The 17,895-nt window shown below is 40.0% G+C and overlaps 1 protein-coding gene and 1 long non-coding RNA gene across 4 annotated transcripts in view; one reads left to right on the forward strand and one right to left on the reverse strand.

The window, feature by feature from the left end:
• Positions 1-17,895, reverse strand: part of GABRG3 (gamma-aminobutyric acid type A receptor subunit gamma3) — a 485,326-nt gene that overhangs the window by 419,622 nt on the left and 47,809 nt on the right. The window lies entirely within an intron of this gene.
• Positions 11,213-17,895, forward strand: part of LOC142742629 (uncharacterized) — a 58,747-nt gene continuing 52,064 nt past the window's right edge. Inside the window, exons 1-2 of the long non-coding RNA XR_012881413.1 lie at positions 11,213-11,276; positions 16,788-16,900. This is a non-coding gene — a long non-coding RNA (uncharacterized LOC142742629). The remainder of the gene's footprint in view (positions 11,277-16,787; positions 16,901-17,895) is intronic.

A 17,895-nucleotide genomic window follows, 5' to 3' on the forward strand; every position in this document is an offset into this window, starting at 1 on the left:
GCCTAATAAAGATTCTATAAAGGTAGCATTAAAAGAGTTCTTTGAAATAAATTCACCCTCTTCCTCTTCAGAAATGGTGTGGTGTACTCACAAGGCTTTTGTGCATGGGCTTTTTATACAACTTGCTGCTAAGGCAAAACGTGAAAGGAATAAAAAGATGGATTTGCTTTTAGCAGCAATTCTGGTCAATGAAACCTTAATGAAATCTACTCCTACAACTGTTGTAAGAGATATCCTTACAGACTTAAGAGAACAACTTAAGACCTTGAATTTATTTCAATATGATAAAAATGTAAATCGTCTCAAATTAAATTTTTATGCTCAGGGGGATAGGCCTAGTAAATTTCTGGCAAGGAGAGTGAAATGCCAAATCGCTAAATCCAAAATTCAATACTTATCTCTTTCCAATGGTCACAAGGTATATGATCCTCAAAAGATTGCTGATTGCTTCATGGAATATTATAGTAAATTGTATAATTTAAAAGATGACTCTTCTTTGCCACAAGTATCGGCAAATTTAATCAAAGAGTTTATGTCTGAGATTGTTCTTCCAAAGCTTTCGGACTCTTAACTAAGTAGTTTAAATGAGCCCATTTCAGAGATGGAAATAAAAAGGGTAATAAATTGGTTGAAACAAAATAAATCTCCGGGTCCAGATGGGCGTTCTAATGAGTATGTTAAAGTGTTTGAAGAAATACTTCTTCCATACATGAATTCTACCTATAATGAGATGGTGACCAAACAATCACATCCGTCAGAAATTCTTCAGGCAATCTTGATTACTCTTCCTAAACCTGGCAAATTACCGGATAAACCAGAAAACTTTCGTCCAATTTCATTGTTAAATAGTGATATAAAGATTTTCTCCAAATTAATAGTGATGCGAATCAATGACTATTTGCCCTCATTGATTTCCCTAGACCAAGTAGGGTTTGTGAAGGGACGTCAAGCCAGAGATGGCACAAGAAGATTACTAGATTTGATTCAGATGGCATATGATTCTTCGGAACCCACCGTTGTCCTCTCTTTAGAGGCGGAAAAGGCATTTGACCGGGTACATTGGCGCTTTCTGTAAGAGGTATTAGATAAATTTGGCTTTCATTCCTTTTTAAAGCAGGCAGTTCTTTCTTTTTATTCCACCCCGTCCGCTATTGTTTTTACTTCTGGATTCTTGTCCAAATCACTTTTAATAAGCAATGGCACTCGCCAGAATTGCCCTTTGTCTCCTCTCATTTTTTATTTATGTATGGAACCCTTCGCGGAAATGATCAGAACATCTCCGCAAATTACGGGTATTCAGGCTGGAGGTCGTGAACATAAAATTGGTCCTTATGCGGATGATGTGGTGCTCATTTGTAAATCCCCAATGTCTTCCTGTCCGAAATTACTAAAATTATAAAATTTTACTCTGAGATGTCATATTACAAATTAAATGTATCTAAATCTCTGTTGATGCCCATTAATATTCCACGAATATTAAAACCGCTCCTTCCTAGTTTTAACTTTACATGGGCCGATAAGGGTCTACCATATTTGGGGATAATATTGACTCCTCACCCGGCCATGGTTATGAATACAAATTATACGGATCTCATGTTGCATTTGACACAGGAATGTAATAGATTGGATACGTTTCAATTATCTTGGATGGCCAGGATTAATTTAGTAAAAATGCTTCTTTTACCTAAATACTTGTACTATTATAGGACAATTCCTTATTTTATATAGTCTTCGCTATTATCTCAATTACAGACTTTATTTATGAAGTTTATATGGAATAATAAGAGAACGAGGGTAGCTAAACATCTTCTTTTTCAAAAGGGTAAATATGGCGAATTGGGGTTACGAACTTAAAAGGGTATAATATAGCGGCTATTATGGACCAGATGTGATCGAGTTGGTGTTCTCCTGATGTGAATTTATGGTCTCATTTGGAAGATACAATGTTTTCTACTTTATCAATGAAACATTTTATGATTGCTACTCTTTTTGGGTGCTAGACCTCCTCCTATGCCTCTGATGTTGATGTCTGACTCCCTGCAAGTTTGGAAGATGTATGTTTGTAAAGAACGTTGGATTTATGTCTCACTAAATCAAATTCAGTTACAGGTTAATGACAGTCTTTCTACCTCACATTGCAATTAAACCATGGTTGGAAGCTGGCCTTATCTGGTTTTCAGATTTTTTTGAGGGGCCACAGTTTAAGTCTTTTGAGAACCTTACAAAAGCCTATAATATCTCTTCTAGGTATTTTTTTCAGTACCTTCAGATGAGGCATCTAATTCAGTCCGTAAAGCTTCCATTGACGCCAACTATTTTTAATGCCTTTAATAAATTTGTGTGTGCCTGGCCAGGACATGAAAAGGGTTTGACATGTAGCTACGACTTGATTCTTAAGGTGGGAGGGGGGGGCAATATATATGAAAAAGTGGGAGGGAGAATTGGGGACTTCCTTTTCAACTGAGCAGTGGATTAATGCATCTACTTGGGCATCTAAACATTCTAAATGTGTGAATCATATGGAATTAATGAAAAAAATTCACCTTACACCTTCTAGACTGATGCATATTTTTCATGAGACTTCTAGGGCTTGTTGGAGGGGTTGTGGACTTACAGGTTCCCTCTTACACCTTTATGGATCGATACGTTTGATTTGATTTAGAAGCTCTCAGATTCCTACATTTATATCGATACTTCTTTAGCAATTCTTGATATTTCACTTGAAGATATTTCTCCTGATTTGAGATTGCTTACACATCATATTCTAATTGCTACTAGAATGGCTATAGCTCAGTCTTGGAAGTCCCCGGTTCCTCCTTGTATTTCGGAGGTTATTCGTCGAGTAAATATTCAATGTCACCATGAAACGTCATTAATTTCACATGTCCGAAAGCATCATCATAAGTTAAAGTCATGGGAAAGGTGGATGCAGTCTAAATACTTCAAGTGAAGTAACTTGAAAAGCATCTATGGATGTTCTCTTTATTCAGAGGCAATGTTTATCTCTTGTTTTGTATCTAATTGTACATTTGTTCGGATCTCGCCATGTTTAGAGATCTTTATGTCGTTGTTGTTCTTTTGGAAAATTCTAATAAAAATGTATTGAATTAAGAAAATGACCACTGAGATTTAACCCATTAGCGACCAGACTATTTTAACCCATTAGTGACCGGCCCATAGTGTTTTTACGTCGGTCACTAACGGGCCTTATTCCGATGCAATAGACTTTTTACGTTGCTGCATCGGAATAAGTAAACAGAGCAGGGAGCTGTCAAATCTCCCTGCTCTCACCTGCCAGAGGTAGCTGAGGGCTGGGGGCGTCCCTGCTCGACCGGGTGAGATCGATATTAGTATCGATCTCACCCGTTTAACCCTTCAGATACGGTGCTGAATAGCGTGCACCGCATCTGAGTGGTTTCGGAGAGAGGGAGGGAGCTCCCTCTCATCCCACTGACACCCGGCGACACAGTTTTGATTGTCACATTTCAAACGCCATAACTTTTATATTTTTCAGTAGACATAGCCGATGTAAGGAATTATTTTTTTGTGGACAAGTGGTATTATTGAATGGCACCAAATTAGGGTATATATTATTTTTTGATAAACTTTTATTGAGGTTTTGTGTAGGGAAATGGAAAAAAAACCAGAATTTTTACCATTCTCTTTTGCATTGTATATTTACACCATTTACCGTGTATTATAAATAACATAATAACTATATTTTGCGGGTTGATACGATTACAGCAATACCAAAATCATATCGTTTATTATAGTTTATTTTTGTTTTACTAATATTTTTGCACAAAAAATATTTATAAGTATTTATATTTATAGCTTTTTAAAAAAAATATATATATATATATTAATAATAAAGGATTTTGTAAGGGGAAAAAGTGGTGTTTTAATTTATTTTTTTTAACTCTGGATTTTTCATTTATTTATTATTAACTTTATTAAACTATTTTTTAGCTTTTTTTAGTCCCACTATTGGATTTTACTATGCGATCATTTGATCGCTTTTCTAATATTGTATTTTGCTGTTAGTGTAAAACTCTATTAGATCATGCCTTTGGCAGAGCCTACTAGGTATTTACTGAGAGCAGACCTGGGAGCATTTGTTAGGCCCCCAGCTTTCATAAAAACCATTTGCACCCCACAATTGCATTGCAGGACTGCTGAAGGGGTGAAAGAGGGAGCCCCCTCTTAAACCACTTAGATGGTAACTTCAATCCTGCCCATTAGAACAGAAGGCTTATGTCACAGTGCCGCCTTTTCACAATGCTATGGCATAAGTACCCTTAATGGCTACCATGAAAAGGTAAATTGAGTGGTCATTAAGAGGTTAAAGGGGTTATCCTTAGGATAGTCTGTCAATATTAGTGTAGTGGGGGTCAGATTCTCGGTACACTCACCAATCAGCTGTTTGAAGGGGCCCCGGTGCTCGTACTAGCGCTGCAGCATCTTCATTGTTTACATAGGTTTCATTACTGCTTGTATTTCACACACCAATCCTTTCATAGCTTGAATGGCACAACACTGGTATACATGTAAATATACAAACAGGAATGAAACCTATTTAAACAATGACAAGTCTACAATGCTCGTACAAGCGCCGTGGCCCCTCTTTCAAGCAGCTAATAGGCGGGGGTGTGGAGTGCTGGACTCCCCACTGATCTAATATTAATGGTCTATCCTAAGTATACACCATACATTTTAAAATCCCAGCTAACTTCTGTAAACTTCCAGGTTCACAAGCAGGCATGTCGAGAAAGCAGGCCTTGAAGGAAAAGCAATACAGATATCATCCATCAGCATATTACAACTAGTATTTGTAAAATTACACAAATTACACAGATACATATCTAAAAATGTAAGAATCTGTATGTGGAAGTAATCCCAACATTCATGCAGCCTATCATCAGCTTATAGACTGTTTAACCACAATATATCTTAAAGACTTTCTATATGAGCCCGGATACAGGTTACTGAGGAGAGCCGATCAAAGCCGAAGGTGCACTAGCGTATCCCCCCCCCCCCCAGACCTCCACTCATCAGAAGTTTTGTGAAAGTTCAGCAACAATTTAAAGGAATTATTTGCAATCACTTTGCATATGTCTTGTTGGGGCATATGAAAGTAATAAAGTGGGTCACTTGCTAAAATCCCTTTCAATTATCCAGGGCGATGTCCATGTATAACACAGATGACCCACTAATTTCAATAAGTGCCTTGCAATATTTTATTTTGCATGAGAAATAACATTTGCTGTGTGATAATACTGTAGCTGATCGCACCCCCACATGATCATCTTTTATTTGGGGTATAATTTATATGAACATGGGTTGTCTAATCCAGATAACCGCTTTAAAGGGTAATTAGACTTTTAGAAAACTTTGACAGGTCATAGTGACATGTCAGAAGTTTTGATTGGTGAGGGTCCGAGCACTGAGACCCCCACTGATTGTTAAAGTGAAGCGGCAGAAGTGCTCGGGTGAGTGCTATTCCATTTAGTTTCTGATCGGCTTACGTACTTCTGCTTTTCTCGGAGTGGTGTACGGGCTCAACAGAATGTCTATGAGTCCGTACACCGCTTGCTTGGCTTACCGAGGAAAGCCGATCAGAAACGAAGTGGCACAGTGCTGACCTGAACGCTTCTGCCACTTCATTTTAGCGATAGGTGGGGGTCTCAATGCTCGGACCCCCACTGATCAAAACTGCTGACATGTCACTATGACATGTCAAAAGTATTTTAGAAGTTTAGCTACCCTTTAAGTATTACTAATAGAGATGAGCGAACCGGGACAACCGAACCCGGTTTCGGTCCGAACTTCCGGTAAAGTTCGGTTCGCAGCGAATCCGAACTTCACCGGGTTCGGCCGAACCCGTTTTGACCGAACCCGGTCAAAAACATTATACAAATCGGCAGCCACTTATCTCTATCAATCACTGATAGAGAAAAGAGGCTGCTGATTAAAAATAAAATAAAAAGCATTTCATACGTACCCGGTCGTTGTCTTAGTGACGAGTCCCTCTTCTTCCTCCAGTCCGACCTTTTCTGACGCGGCAGCCTGTGATTGGCTGCAGAGGCCTCTGCAGCCTGTGATTGGCTGCAGAGGCCGCGGCAGCCTGTGATTGGCTGCAGCGCTCACATGGGCTGCATCGTCATCAAGGAATGTCGGGCCGGATGTCGAGAGGGACGCGTCACCAAGGCAACGGCCAGGAGACCGGACTGGAGGAAGCAGAAAGTTCTCGGTAAGTATGAACGTCTTTTTTTTTACAGGTACTGTGATCGGTAGTCACTGTCCAGGGTACTGAAACAGTTACTGCCGATCAGTTAACTCTTTCAACACCCTGGACAGTGACTATTTAGGGTATGTGCACACACACTAATTACGTCCGTAAATGACGGACGTATTTCGGCCGCAAGTACCGGACCGAACACAGTGCAGGGAGCCGGGCTCCTAGCATCATAGTTATGTACGATGCTAGGAGTCCCTGCCTCTCTGCAGGACAACTGTCCCGTACTGTAATCATGTTTTCAGTACGGGACAGTAGTTCCACGGAGAGGCAGGGACTCCTAGCATCGTACATAAATATGATGCTAGGAGCCCGGCTCCCTGCAGGGTGTTCGGTCCGGTACTTGCGGCCGAAATACGTCCGTCCATTACGGACGTAATTAGTGTGTGTGCACATACCCTTACTGACGTCGCCTAGCAACGCTGCCGTAATGACGGGTGCACACATGTAGCCACCCGTCATTACGGGGCCTCATGCACACGACCATAAAAACACCCGTTATCACGGGTCGTAATTACGACCCGAAATAGCGGGCCCATAGACTTCTGTTAGCCACGGGTACCTTCCCGTTTTCTCACGGGAAGGTGCCCGTGCCGTTAAAAAGATAGAACATGTTCTATTTTTTTATTTTACGGGCCGTGCTCGTAATTACGACTCGTAACTACGAGCACGGCCGGCCGGCCACGGGCAGCCGGCCGCTTTTGCGAACCGTGCTGTCATTATAATTATAGCAGCACGGCCCGAAAAATAGAACATGTTCTATTTTTTTAACGGCACGGGCACCTTCCCGTGAGAATACGGAAAGGTACCCGTGGGTAACAGAAGTCTATGAGCCCGTTATTGCGGGTCGTAATTACGACCCGCAATAACGGGTATTTTTACGGTCGTGTGCATGATGGGAGCACGGCTCGGAAAAACGAACGGCTGCCCGTGCTCATCTCCTGAAATAATCTGTGCTGCCTTAAACTTTGTGGACAGGTCAGGATCCTGTTTCTTTTAAATGCTGCTAGGGAACCCGCTCGATCCACTATATAAGGCTACGCTACAGTGCAGCATTTAAAAGAAACAGGATCCTGACCTGTCCACAGAATTTAAGGCAGCACAGAGTATTTCAGGAGATGAGCGTGCAGATTCAGTGCTGCTGTGAACTCTGCTCTTACCATTACGTAGCTCTCAGTCTGTTATCTCTCCTCCACTCCTGTCCTCAAGAACACCTTCACATGATTGGCAAGTCACCACGTAATGGTAAGAGCAGAGTTCACAGCAGCACAGAGTATTTCAGGAGATGAGCGTGCAGATCTTGTGCGTGGTGGTGACTTGCCAATCATGTGAACGTGTTATAGAGGACAGGAGTGGAGGAGATGTAACAGACTGAGCTCCGTAATGGTAAGAACAGAGTTCACAGCAGCACAGAGTATTTCAGGAGAGGAGCGTGCAGATTCAGTGCTGCTGTGAACTCTGCTCTTACCATTACGTAGCTCAGTCTGTTACCTCTCCTCCACTCCTGTCCTCAATAACACCTTCACATGATTGGCAAGTCACCACCCCGCACAAGATCCGCACGCTCATCTCCTGAAATACTCTGTGCTGCTGTGAACTCTGCTCTTACCATTACGTGGTGACTTGCCAATCATGTGAAGGTGTTCTGGAGGACAGGAGTGGAAGAGAGGTAACAGACTGAGAGCTACGTAATGGTAAGAGCAGAGTTCGCAGCAGCACTGAATCTGAACGCTCATCTCCTGAAATACTCTGTGCTGCCTTAAACTATATGGACAGGTCAGGATCCTGTTTCTTTTAAATGCTGCACTGTAGCGCAGCCTTATATAGTGGATCGAGCGGGTTCCCCAGCAGCATTTAAAAGAAACCGTGTTTGTGTATGTGTGTGTTTGGGTATGTGACTTTGTCTGTTTTTGTTTTTATATGTGTGTTTGTGTATATGTGTGTGTATATATGGGTGTGTTTGTGTATATGTGTTTTGTGTATATGTTTGTGTATATATGGGTGTATTTGTGTATATGTTTGTGTGTAGATGTTTGTGTGTGTTTTTGTATATGTGTATATGTGTGTATATGGGTGTGTGTTTGTGTGTATATATGGGTGTGTTTGTGTATATGTGTTTGTGTATATGTGTGTTTGGGTATGTGTGTTTTTGTTTGTATATGTGTTTGTGTATATGTGTTCGTGTATGTGTGTATAACTGTGTGTGTGTGTGTGTTTGGATATGTGTGTTTTTGTTTGTATATGTGTGAGTTCGTGTATATGTGTGTTTGTCTGTTTATGTGTGTGTGTGTGTGTGTGTGTGTGTATATCTTGTTGTGTTTGTGTATATATGTGTGTGTCTGTGTATGGTTGTTTGTTTGTGTGTGCGTGTATATATGTGTGTAGGTGAGTAGAAGTATTGGTATTGTTCACATTGATAACTGTTTTTTTATGTTGTTGCAGATTTTGATGTACCGATTGGACTACATCTTCAATTCGTTGGACTACTGCGTAGATCTGCGTTTTTTCAAATTTTAATAAAATGGTTAACGAGGGTTTTGTTGGGGATTTCTTATTTCAATAAAAAAGAATTGTCTTTGTGTTTTTTTTTCAAACTTTATTAGTGCCTAGATAATGGCAGTTGGCTGATTGACAGCATCCATTATTAAGGCGGTACTTAGTGTTAGCCGGTGCAGAGGCTAGCACTAACCACCCATTATTACCCCGGTACCCACCACCACCAGGGGTGCCGGGAAGAGCTTGGTACGATCCAGTACCCGACCATCTGTTGTGATGGTCGGGTACTGGGGCGGCCGTAGGCTGGTATTATGAGGCTGGGAAGGGCCAAAATCAGTGGACCTTCCCACCCTTGTAATGCTAGGCTGCAGCTGCTGTGTTGTATCGGGCTGGTTATAAAAATGGGGGGGACCCCCACGTCGTTTTTTTTTTTTAATTTAACAAATTTAGCAATAGACGGGTCCCCCACATTTTTAATAACCAGCCATATACAAGGCCGCAGCAGTCTGGCATTACATGGGTGGGAAGGGCCACTGGTTTTGTCCATTCCCAGGCTAATAACACTGTGTTGTATGTGGCTGGTTATGATAAATTGGGTGGAACCCCATGTCTTTTTTAAAAAAAAAATGTAAATAAATAAATAATTTAAAAAAAATGACGTGGGGTCCCCCCCCACTTTTATAACCAGCCAGATACAACACAGCAGCAGCAGCCTAGCATTACAAGGGTGGGAAGGTCCACTGTTTTTGGCCCTTCCCAGCCTCATAATACCAGCCTGCGGCCGCCCCAGGGCCCGACCATCACAACAGATGGTCGGGTACTGGATCGTACCTGGCTCTTCCCGGCACCCCTGGTGGTTTTGGGTACCGGGGTAATAATGGTGGTTAGTGTTAGCCTCTGCACCGGCTAACACTAAGCCTCGCCTTAGTAATGGATGTTGTCACTCAGACAGCGGCCATTACTAAAGTGGTAATAATAAAATTTGAAAAGACAAAGATATAGATAAAATATTTTATTGAAATAAAGCACCCCCAACACAACCCTCATTAACCATTTTATTGTAGAAAAAAAAAACGTCATCTAAGTAGTCCTCGAAACCGACGTAGTCCAAACACCAAACCTGTAAAAAAAAAAAAAAAATGAAATAAAACATGTCGTAGGCTTAGATTCAGTTTAATGTGTGATACTGACTGTTATACCATGTATAGAAGCCTGCCGTGAAGTTGACTTAGATACAGGGCGCCAGCAGACAGTATCATACATGGCCATACATACATATATACAAATATACATACATACATATATACAAACATACATACATATATACAAGCATGCACATATATACATGCAAATATACATACATGCAAACATACACACATATATACATGCAAACTATCATACATACATGCATACACACACACATGAAAACATACATACAAACAAACATGCAAAGATACATACATATATACAAGCATGCACAAATATACATGCAAACATAAATACATGCAAACATAATTACATACATGCACATATATATAAACATACATGCAAACATACATGCAAAAATAAAAACATGCAAACATACATACATGCACATATATACATACATACATGACAACATACATACAAACATACATGACAACATACATACATGCAAACATACATACATGCAAACATACATACACACATGCAAACATATATACATGCAAATATACATACAAACATGCACATGTATACATACATGCCAACATACATGCAAACATACATGCACATATATACATACATACATGACAACATACATACATGCAAATATACATACATACACACATGCACATATATACATACATGCCAACATACATGCACATATATACATACATGACAACATACATGCATAGATGACAACATACATACATATATATATACACACATGCAAATATACATACAAACATGCATACATACATGCAAACATACATTCATGCAAACACACATACATGCAAACATACATACATACAAATATACATACACACATGCACATATATACATACATGACAACATACATACATACATGACAACATACATGCAAAAATACATACATGCAAACATACATACATACATACATACATGCAAATATATACATGCAAATATACATACAAACATGCACATATATACATACATGCCAACATACATGCACAGATATACATACATACATACATGACAACATACATACATGCCAACATACATACATACATGCCAACATACATACATGCCAAAAAATAATAATAATACGTTCATACTTACTTTCCTCCTGTCCGGCCTCCAGCGATGACGTTTCATTCATGTCGCCGCTGCAGCCTGTGATTGGCTGCAGAGGCGGTCACGTGGGATGAAGCGTCATCCTGACGTGCGTGACCGCCACTACAGCCTGTGATTGGCTGCAGCGGCGAAAGGGATGAAACGTCATCGCTGGAGGCCGGACAGGAGGAAAGTAAGTACGAACGTATAATTTTTATTTTTTTATTACATAAATAGTGTTTTCCGCGCGCCGAGCATGTACTGTGAAGGTTGCTGAAAGAGTTAGTGCAGCCCATTAACTCTATCAGCACCCTGGACAGTAGCATGCTCGGCGCACGTAAGTGACAGGTTCGGTCAGAACTAGTTCGGTCCGAACCGAACTTTTTTGTGAAATTCGGCGAACTAGCCGAACCGAACTTTTGATAAGTTCGCTCATCTCTAATTACTAACAGTAATGTGAATTGCCTGTATTTTTGCACTACCACTTGCAGAGAAAGTGATCCAGCTACTAGCAATATGTTAGGGACATACATTAGATGGAATTCTTTGATCTTTTAACCAGTGTAATCCGCAGAGTAGTATAACAGTGTCACTTTTTTTTTCCCCCCCGGGAGATTCAAGCGCCACATGAGACACATCTCTTGACCCAGAGCATGTCTCAGTCTTTTATTACTTGAACATTTTCCATTCTCAAGACTTCAAATAAATAAAACATGTGGTATCATTATAAGGATTATTGATTCTCAGTATTCTGTAACAGAGTGAATTAATGAATGTATTTACCAATGCCAAGTTTGAGAATCTTCTGTGAATTTTAGATCTGCATCAATCAGCTTGCACATCTCAATTAGGGATGATAATGTTCAAACATTGTAAATCCCATGAACTGTCAGCGGCTTCCCTAATTTCTCTATCTTTTTAACTACGTGCAATTTCAATCATTCATCTCAAAGAATTGCTTTCAGCTCTCTCAGTGATTGATTTAATGTCTACTAGGAGAAGAAGACTAAGAGGTTTAGACAAGATGTATAAAAACTGTCTTTACCTTGGAGTATAATCTTTCAGTATAATATTTGCAATTAAGATTAGATCCACCATTGCCAATGTACTCATTTAGTCACCAATTTGAGGTTAAAAGTTAATGTACACCATACTGCTGATACGACATCCCAGGGTAAGTTTATCTAGGGGTATACTCAATACCACTTCTTTTCTTGCCAGATGAAACCTTTTTACAAATCAATATAATGGGCAACATGTTTAACATTTCGTAATTTTGTAATTATTTTTACCTATTTGCACATATATCAGACTTTGTCCTCAACATTTGCAGAATTCTGCCATATGAATTATTATTATTATTTTATACCCAACTAGTTGAAGGTGCAAATACAACAGAAAACTCTTTAGGTCGGTGAAAAAAAAAAAAGGCTCTTTGATCCATTTATAGGAAACAAATTGTCCTCCCACACAAGTTCTGAAAACCTTTAAATAACATGTACGGACTAAATGATGTCAAGATACAAAAAATTTTTTTAGTTCAAAGTGCTCAATAGAGACAAAACCCAAAATATACACACTTTGCATCACATTCTTTACAAAGCGTTAACCAGTTGTTTGACAAAGAATTATTAAAAATAATTTGTGGCTACCTGATATTATGTTAAAAATGTTATAGTAAATGTTATAGTATAAGTTAAACTTCTTTCATTTATAATAACCCATTACCTTATAATAGATCAGAGAATACCACTAAACACCTAAAAAATAAACCCAAAGTCATAAAAATGCTTGCTTCTCTAAAGGGTTATAGAGTACCCCTTATTAAAATAGTGTACCCAATTAGTAATTTGGTAATATACCTCAGCTTTCTGGTGTTGAAAAATAGTCACTAAGATGAGAAAGTGGCACTTTATGTACAAGGATCTATAAGATGCCTAAGAGAGTAAGTACAGTGGGAAGATATATCAAAATTGGTGCAAATGAAAAGTGAAGTACTTGCCCATGACAACCATTCAGGTGGCTGCTATGATTTTCCAAAGGGCCTCTGAAAAATAAGAGTTGGAGTCTGATTGGATGCCATGGCTACTCCACTTTTTCTTTGTACCCGTTGGTTACATTTCTAGAGCGTCTAATGTACAGCTCTCTAAAACCAGAATTGATCGGAGTCGCTTTGTCAAAAGCGCTTCCCAATGATTCTTTAACCCCTATCCGCACCAGGACGTAACTGTACGTCGTTGCAGGAAGTTACTTCCCGCACGAGGACGTACAGTTACTGAGTTAATCCCGGTGCACACTGTCGGCGACAGTGTGCACCGGGAACCAGGAGGTCAGCTGTCGCCGACAGCTGACACTCCCCTCTTGCCGGCCAGCGGTCCTTTGCCGCTGATTTCGGCGCATTAACCCCTTAAATTCGGCGATCGGGTGCAATCGCCGAATTTTAGGGGTTTCTAACATATCGGCAGACCCCCGTCCGAAATCGCGGGGTCTGCCGATAGTTAGTATGGCAAACGGAAGCCAAACAATGGCTTCCGGGTCTGCCATGGACAGAAGCCCATCAGGAGCAACCTTCGGCTGGTCCTGATAGGCTTCCTGTCAGAGTGACAGAAAGTCACTGTGCCGTTCCCGATGCACACTGTCGGCGACAGTGTGCATCGGGAACTTGGGAGATCAGCTGTCCCCGACAGCTGACACTCTCCAGTGTTGCCGATCAGCGGCTCATCGCCGCTGATTTCGGCAATTAACCCGTTACATGCGGGGCTCGATTGCGATCTCCGCATGTAGCGGGTTTGTAGCGCATCAGCAGCCCCCATGCAATCGTGGGGGCTTCTGATGCTTGTGATGGCACCTGGGGGCCAGACAACGGCCCCCAGGTCTGCCATGTATGTCAGCCTATGAGGATCAGCCTCTGCTGATCCTCGTAGACCAACTGTCAGAGTGACTGTGACGTCACACTGACAGTTGGAATACATTACACTACCTAGGTAGTGTAATGTATTCTAGCAGCGATCAGAGCTGCAGGTCAAAAAAAGAAAGTGTAAAAAGTAAAAAAAAAAGTTAATAAACAAAAATATAAAGTGTAAAAAGTAAAAAAAAGTTAATAAAAATGTTTTATAAAAGTGTAAAAATAAAAGGTTTTGTTTTCCTATAATAAGTCATTTATTATAGGGAAAAAATGAAAACGTTAAAAAAAAGTACACATATTTGGTATCGCCGCGTTCGTAACGACCCAATCTATGAAACTATAATGTTAATTTTTCCGCACGGTGAACGCCGCAAACAAAATAAACTGAAAACGGTCAGCATCGCTATTTTTTGGTCACCACCCCTCCCAAGATATAGAATAAAAAGTGATCAAAAAGTTGCATTTACCCCAAAATGGTACCAATGAAAACTACAACCCGTCCCGCAAAAAACAAGACCTCCCACAGCTTTTTTGACGAAAAAATAAAAAAGTTACGGCTCAGAATAGCGTGTCCCAGAAAATAAATTATTTTATAGAAACTTCATTTTATTGTGCAAACGCTGCAAAACTTAAAAAAAACTATACACATATGGTATCGGCGTAATCGTACCGACCGGCAGAATAAATTAAAACGTAATTTATTGCGCACGGTGAACGCTGTAATAAATAAAGAATTTAAAGCGCCAAAATCGCTGTTTTTTGGTCACCCTAGCTCTAAAAAAGATCCTGAGGGGCCAAAATGCTCACTATACCCCTAGAAAAATTCCTTGAGGTGTGTAGATTCCAAAATAGGGTGACTTTTGGGGGGTTTCCACTGTTTTGGTCCCTCCGGGGCGTTGCAAACCCGACATGGCACTGAAAACCAATCCAGCAAAATCTGCTTCAAAAAATCCAAAAGGCGCTCCCTCCCTTCTGAGCCCTGCTGTGGGTCCAAACATCAGTTTACGACCACATATGGGGTATTGCCGTAATCGGGAGAAATTGCTTTACAAATGTTGGGCGGCTTTTTCTCCTTTATTCCTTGTAAAAATGAAAAAATTCTATGTTTCCACAGAAAAATAGGTGATTTTCATCTTCACAGACTAATTCCACTAAAGTCTGCAAAAAAACTGTGGGGTCAAAATGCTAACTATACCCCTAGAAAAATGCCTTGAGGGGTGTAGTTTCCAAAATGGGGTCACTTTGGGGGGGTTTCGGCTGTTTAGGTACCACAAGACCTCCTCAAACCTGACATGGTGCCTAAAATATATTCCTAAAAAAAGGAGGCCCCGAAATCCACTAGGTGCTCCTTTGCTTCTGAGGCCTGTGTTTCAGTCCATTACCATACTAGGGCCACATGTTGGATATTTCTAAAATCTGCAGAATCTGGGCAATAAATATTGAGTTGCGTTTCTCTGGTAAAACCTTCTGTGTTACAGATTTTTTTTTATTACAAATGAATTTCGGCAAAAAAAATGAAATTTGTAAATTTCACCTCTACTTTGCCTTAATTCCTGTGAAACGCCTAAAGGGTTAAAATATTTTCTGAATGTGGTTTTGAATACCTTGAGGGGTACAGTTTTCAAAATGGGGTGATTTATGGGGACTTTCTAATATATAAGGCCCTCAAAGCAACTTCAGAACTGAACTGGTCCCTGTAAAAATAGCCTTTTGAAATTTTATTGAAAATATGAGAAATTGCTGCTAAAGTTCTAAGCCTCGTAACGTCCTCGAAAAATAAAAGTACGTGAAAAAAAATGATGCAAACATAAAGTAGACATATAGGAAATGGTAACTAGTAACTATTTTGTGTGGTATTACTATCTGTTTCACAAGCAAATACATTTAAGTTTAGAAAAATGCAAATTTTTGCAAATTTTTGCTAAAATTTGAAGTTTTTCACAAATAAATATTGAATTTATCGACCAAATTTTTTCACTAACATAAAGTACAATATGTCACGAGAAAACAATCTCAGAATCGCTTGGATAGGTAAAAGCATTCCGGAGTTATTACCACATAAAGTGACACATGTCAGATTTGAAAAAATAGGCTGTGTCCTGAAGGCCAAAACAGGCTGTGTCCTAAAGGGGGGTGTGTTCACACGCAGAGTCAAAAACATCTCAAAATACGGAGCTGTTTTCAAGAGAAAACAGCTCCTGATTTTCAGAAGTTTTTTGTGCCACTCGCGATTTTCGCAGCATTTTTTATGTCCGTTTTTGGAGCTTTTTTCACTAGAGTCTATGGAAAACAGCTCCAAAACCGTCCCAAGAAGTGTCCTGCACTTCTTTTTCGTGGCCGTTTTTTTACGCATAAAAAAATGCTGCGAAAAACGCTCCGTCGGAACAGAACGCCGTTTTCCCATTGAAATTAATGGGCAGATGTTTGGAGGCGTTCTGCTTCCGATTTTAGGCCATGTGAACATACCCTAAGGGGACTGAGTGTGTCCCATTTCTTCTATAGAAACAACAGAAATTCCTAGCTTTATTTGATCTGTTTCTCATGATAGAATGTCTGCAACAAGAACATTTCTACTAAATATGGAGGTAGTGCAAAATATGTGAAAAATTTTGAAAACACTGAAGTTGGTACTATGAAGATCTGATGCAATTTAAAAAATGAGCATGCAATTAGAGCACAATGAAAAAATATTGCAGATTTACCGCTGTCAATGAGTTCTGTATGGTTTTTGTATGTGAGTTTTAACTAATGTTCCACCTTTCAAATTCCTTGATGGTCCTGTGTTAATGTTTTTTTTAGTCCCCTACTGTGCATGTGCTGTGATGTCATTAGAAATGGCACGTCACCACAGTGGACCAGAAAACACGGAAAACACGGAACCATCAGCAATGTGATATTTCACAGGACTACAGGTAAATCAATTGAGTTATTATGCTGCACAAAAGAAACAGTTACATGTCAACGTATTCAGTATTGCTACGTCCGTATGTGGGTAAGAATTTAGTTGATCGGTTGTAGTCCAATGGAAAAAAAAATTGGGCATGCAGAAATTGAACAGTCCTATCTTTCTTTTTCCCTAACGGCCTAAAAGATTTGCACAGTACTGTATATGAATAACTCAGCTTTGATGCATCTAACATGTTATGGCCTATGGTTTTTAACACAGGAATTGGATGATGTAGTATTTAAACATAACTGGGATAAAGAAGACAAATGAAAATACTGTATCTTGTAATATGGCAAAAAAAAAAAAGCATTACATTGATTGTTTGGAGTCAAAAGCATCTCTGAAAATATTAATTAGAGTAAGGCCACTTTAACACGGGCGTATTTTGAAAAAAAAATTCAAACATTAGTTTGTAAATACATGCTAATTTTCCGTTATACTTTTTATTCAGAATACTGACCAAAATACGCAAGTGTAAATTAGGCCAACCAATTCGATTGTGGATGTGCGGTCCATGTCTACTTCTACAATACTGATATTATTATGCAGTGTATCCCCCTATTTTTTTTTTTTTTTTTTGCCTGGCACTAGCACTCCACATATACGGCCCTGGTGATTTTAGTTAGGGAATGACCTCATAAGTGTTTCTGCTCTTGTGCTCTCAGTTGGCCACTAGGAGCGCATAGAAAGGTGAGCTTATGCAATCTGTTCACAGGTTGGGGTGCTTTCTGTTGCTGTAGTGCTGCACTTGTGGGGGAAGTGGCTCAAAGCCAAGGAGGCTTGGTGTGGCCTGGCAGCATGGGTGCTTTTGGGCCTCTGGGTTGCTCCCTCTGTGGGAGCGGTGTTGCAGTGGCAGTGGCCACCATGCGGTGCTGCAACCCATAGAGTAGGGATCCACTTTAAAGAGGTCGCAGTGAAGTGGCAGGTGGGCTTACACAATTTGATCACAATGTTAACAAA

Source organism: Rhinoderma darwinii, chromosome 2 (assembly GCF_050947455.1).
Source record: "Rhinoderma darwinii isolate aRhiDar2 chromosome 2, aRhiDar2.hap1, whole genome shotgun sequence".
Lineage (NCBI taxonomy): Eukaryota > Metazoa > Chordata > Amphibia > Anura > Rhinodermatidae > Rhinoderma > Rhinoderma darwinii.